Here is a 5,046-nt window from a genome sequence, read left to right on the forward strand (position 1 = left end):
TTTTGATTCTGTTCGCCGTTCGTTGACCTTTGCTAGCCCTAGGATTATTCTTGTGTCTTGCCCGCCATATACCTGTTTTGCCATTGGTCGACCCTGCCTGTGTTTCTGATCTCTCTGCTTAATAAAGCTTGCACATGGATCCGCATGTCTCACGTCTTGTCAGCCCCGTAACAACAGGCAAGTTTAAAGGCGTAATAATAATACATAATCAGCATCAGCTTGGGTCTGTTAGGGTTTATCTTACGTTTTTAAATAATAGCTTATATCTTAGTTGTCTTTTAATCAGGATACATCTTCTGCAAGATTTATCAGCTGCTACCATGTGGTACAGCTATGATTTAACACGCTGGCAAGATATGTGCAGGTGGTAATTACCTGGCAGTTGCAATTGGGAACTGCAAGGTCATTGTGGAGACACCCCTGCTGCAATGTTATAGCACTGTTAAAAGATGGAGACATCTTTAAATACAAGGGATTAATTATAAGACAGGCTTCTAAAGCAGTTAGCATATAATGCAATTTAAACCCAGTTACAAAATTTAATGATGTATTGTATACAGTAGTAAAAATGTCACATATTGTGTCACTGGCCTAATCTAAATAAAAAGTAAAGTTAGTTTGATTTGTCTGGTCTGCAGTTATTTGTTTTACCATTTAAATGACATTTCACATTTTCTTATTGCTTTCAGAATCACATTCCTCCAAGACTATTTTTAAACCTCTGAGTCACTGATACAGGTCCACAGCTGAAAGGAATTACTTTAATCCTATGAAAAGAATGTAAAAATAAACTTTCCAGACAAGACAACTGCCTTGTAAGGAAATGGCAACAGAGTCAGAGAGGGAAGAGGGGGCAGGGGAACGAAAAACCACCACAGTCATCTATACAAAAGCCATTAAGTTTCTACAGTAATAATGTTGAAAGAGTTGTCTTGGGCAATGTAAAATCCAACAGTGCTGTACAATGTCTAAAAAGTAAACATTATTATGTATTTACAGCTAAAAACTTATTTATGATTTACCATTTTGTAATCCTTTAAACGAAACGTCAAACAGAACAAAACGGGAAATTATTTCATATTAAGTAAACTTTGTTTAATAAATGCAATTGAAAATGCTATTTATATGGAAACTGAATACAACATAAAATGTTAATGCCAGGTTCTCAATATTCATTAGGATTCATTGGTATGTCTGTAAAGTTGTTCATGCGTAAATATTTTACGTTTTAGACGCTGTCAATATTGTGCGTCTCATTGTCTATTGTCTCATTGTCTATTGTCTATTGAAACGTAATGTGTGTTAGAACCACACTTTATGAAAAAAAACCTATGAGATCATGTTGCTTTTGTGGTCTGTTAAATATACGTTCTATAAAACTGGTGGTAGCCTAATCTTTAAAGTCCCCATGAAATCAAAATTAAAGTTTTTTGGGTGTTAGTATCAATATGTTAGTCTCAAGGTTATCCTTAAGGCAGTGTGCTCCAAAACAGTGACAAAATTTGCATTTAGAAGATATAAGCATTCAAAGCTTGCAGTTCGTCACTTCCGCCAAAAGGGCGGGGCTGCTTGATATGTCCCGCCCTGTCTTCCTGTTTTAGTTCAAATGACGTCAACACATAGAGTAACGCTGCCTGTTTCTAAGCATTTCAGGGGACCTTTAACCTTTTGTGCAGTCCGTAAACTTCTAGAATAGGCAGAGCTCATTTAGTGCTATAGACTAATTGCCTGTATCTTAACACCTCTCTTCTCTCTTATCAGTATGGATGCATGAATTATTAAACAAAACCTCTTTCTTAGCTGGATTCCATTGAGATGCTTCAGATTTTAAAAACTGTGTAAAAAACTACACACTACAAAAGCCAAATTCATAATCTACACTAAAAGATTATATATTTACCTTTAATAATTCTGACCATCAAGGCTAATTAAGATTCAGGTGAAAATTAGGATTCATTATTACATGGGCAGGCTGGATGGGTAATCTAAAGGCAATCTTACTCCTTTATGGTGATGACAGACAGACTGGTGGTACACAGGCCCAGAACGGCATGCTGGGTCCTTAATTATGGGCCTCGGCCTGAGGTACATTAGATGTCCCACCTAGTGCTGCCATAAATCTGTTACAAATACAGGCGGCGTCCGAATCCCTAAATAATGACACCCCTCCTACCACACTTTATTGTCATCATCTCCAGCAGTCAATGACCCACAGGGATTAGGAAGCTGAGGAAGAACTGGAACTTTCAACATCACTGGAAATTTTCATTATTTAAATAAATATGTTAATGAGATTTCCATGAAATGTAGGTGTAGGTTTTTGGATTCACGTGTGCCTTTTGTTTTCACCACAGGAGGGCAGCATAGTATATAGAACAAATCATTGCCAATGGTAACGTTATATTAGGTTTCCTTTTATTGTATTATTTTAAATGTTGTTATTATAGGAATATAGTATTTGCGTATTTACTTAGAGGTCCACACAATGTATTTCAGTCCGGTATCCTGCAGCATTGAGGAAGACAGGAGAGTGACATCAGTGTAATCTTCAACAGGTCTATTTTAAGTTTTTTTTGTCTGACATTTGTTTTACAGACCCTACTTCTCATATGTGACTTCAGGAAGCCTTGTTAGCTGTTGATAAATAACAACATTGGAGTAAAGCGTGATGACGTCGACATGAGAAAATATTTCCATGGTAACCAATATTCTCCTCACCTCCACCTTGGCAACAAAATGTCTATACCGGTAATTAGCAGTGGTGGCTGGCCAATAGAAGGCGCTAAAGCACCGCCCTAATTATGATATGATAGAAAATTACCTGTGCAAAATATATGCTTTCCCTATATGTCGCCTCTGCCTGTATGCATGTCTCTAGTTCAGCTCTGGGGATAGAGAGAACGCCCACAGGAGGCGGGGCTATGTAAAGGTTTAGCCAATTTCTGATTGAAGATATAAGATATGACATAAAATTTTGGCCAATCAGAGTCCTCAAATCTAAAAAAGGTTATTATTTTATCGCCCCTAACTAGCCATTGCCAGACTGCGTTCCACTTCATTTTTATGCCCTTCCCTCGCTTTTTTTTTTTTTTGTGCACAAAATGTATTCTCGTAGCGTCATAAAATTACGATTGAACCCCTGATGTCACATGGGACATTTTAATGACGTCCTTACTACTTTTCTGGACCTGGGAACATTTCAGTTGCGTTGCTGTCTATGGGAGGGTCAGACAGCTCTCGGATTTCATCCAAAATATCTTAATTTGTGTTCCGAAGATGAATGAATGTCTTACGGGTTTGGAACGTCATGAGGGTGAGTAATTAATGACAGAATTTTCATTTTTGGGTGAACTATCCCTTTCAGAAGGGTAAATGAAAACTTCAGAAGCATAAACAAAAACTTCAGAAGCGTAAATGAAAACTCTGGAAGCGCATTTGTACAGATCAGCGAAAGAAAGAGGAGAAAACAGTTAGCAAAACATGCAGTGTATTAAAAACAAAGTCAAAGATTTTGCCTGCGATTTTGCCTTGCGATTGTTTTTTTTCTCTGTTTCAAAGACATTTTATTCAGTTTCAATTTATATTTTCATAAGTTTCTTGAAAAAATACATTCATTTTTATTGGCACAAAAGTAATTCCATCGCAGGTTGAGCCAGAGAGTGTTTAGCCAGTGTGGGAAAAGAAACTCAGAATCCGTTATAGAAGTGTGAAAGGCAGAATTGGAAGACTTCCCAAAATACACAGTGACTGACAACGGTGTAAAACAAGGGTAAACATTGGCAGTGTTTTTATAAGATGGAGGAATTTGATGTAATGATTGGGTTTCAACTGATATGACGAACTTGTGGAGTTTCTTCTCGACAGGTAAGCTAAACCTCATTTTTAAAATATTACTAATATTCAATTCAAGTTTATTTGTATAGTGCTTTTCACGATACAAATCGTTGCAAAGCAGCTTTACAGAAAATTAAGTTTCTACAATATATTTAGTAGTTGATTATCAGTGGTGACTATGTCAGTTAATGTACAAATGGCAGAAATGTACGGAAAAATAAATTAAAGACGTAATCAAACAGACGGTGAACACTATTAATCATTCAATCTTTTACATTTTTACCACACTCTGTTAGCTTAGTTAATTTAGAAGTTTCATCTGGTCTTGTTGAGATATATAGTTGAGTATCATCAACAAAATGGGTCTGTAATTTACCAGTTCACTAGTATCTAGTTGTGGTTTCTTAATAAGAGGCTTAATAACCACCAGCTTGAATGGTTTTGGGACCTGACCTAAATATAACGACGAGTTAATAATATTGAGTAGCGGTACTTCTGCTACAGGTAACAACTCTTTCAGTAATTTAGTGGGTACAGGATCTAATAAACATGTTGTTGGTTTAAATGCAGTGATAAGTTTATTTAGCTCATCCTGTCCTATAATATGTTAGACCTTTTATTGAAAGTAGTCTACTTTTACCTGTTGAGACATGCCTTCACATTTATAGACATGATAAGAGCTGTGTTTGTGATGTTTGAGGATGCGCGGAAGGGCTGTTTGCAAAGGAATCCGGCGCCGAGAAAAGAAAAAGAAAAAAAAGATATAGCCTGTGCATTACTTTCAGGTACATTCATAATCCTATGAAACTTTTGGCTGTTGAAGTTAATAACGTGTTTTAATGTTGGTACTAGTTTAACTACCAACAACGCATCTAATATTCTCTGACTTTCCATATTCCCTTACCAAAATTAGCCATGGTTTTACTACGAATAAAACAAAAAATCATGGTTCTTGTAGCCATGGATAGTAACCACAAATTAACCATGGTTTTGTTACTTCAAATAATAGTTTACCAAGAAGTATTAAGATAATATTTTTTGTGGTTATAAAATCAGACCTAAGCCAACAACAGCCTTTAAAATTACTTAAAATGCATTATATAAAACAATGAGGCAATAATGATTGGTTAATTAATAATTATATGGTTTCATAACACTATTAAAATACATAATGTAATACAAAATAAACAATTTATGTACATTACATATTAT

This window comes from Sinocyclocheilus rhinocerous, unplaced genomic scaffold (genome assembly GCF_001515625.1).
Source record: "Sinocyclocheilus rhinocerous isolate Xijiao unplaced genomic scaffold, SAMN03320098_v1.1 scaffold4189, whole genome shotgun sequence".
In the NCBI taxonomy this organism is placed as follows: domain Eukaryota; kingdom Metazoa; phylum Chordata; class Actinopteri; order Cypriniformes; family Cyprinidae; genus Sinocyclocheilus; species Sinocyclocheilus rhinocerous.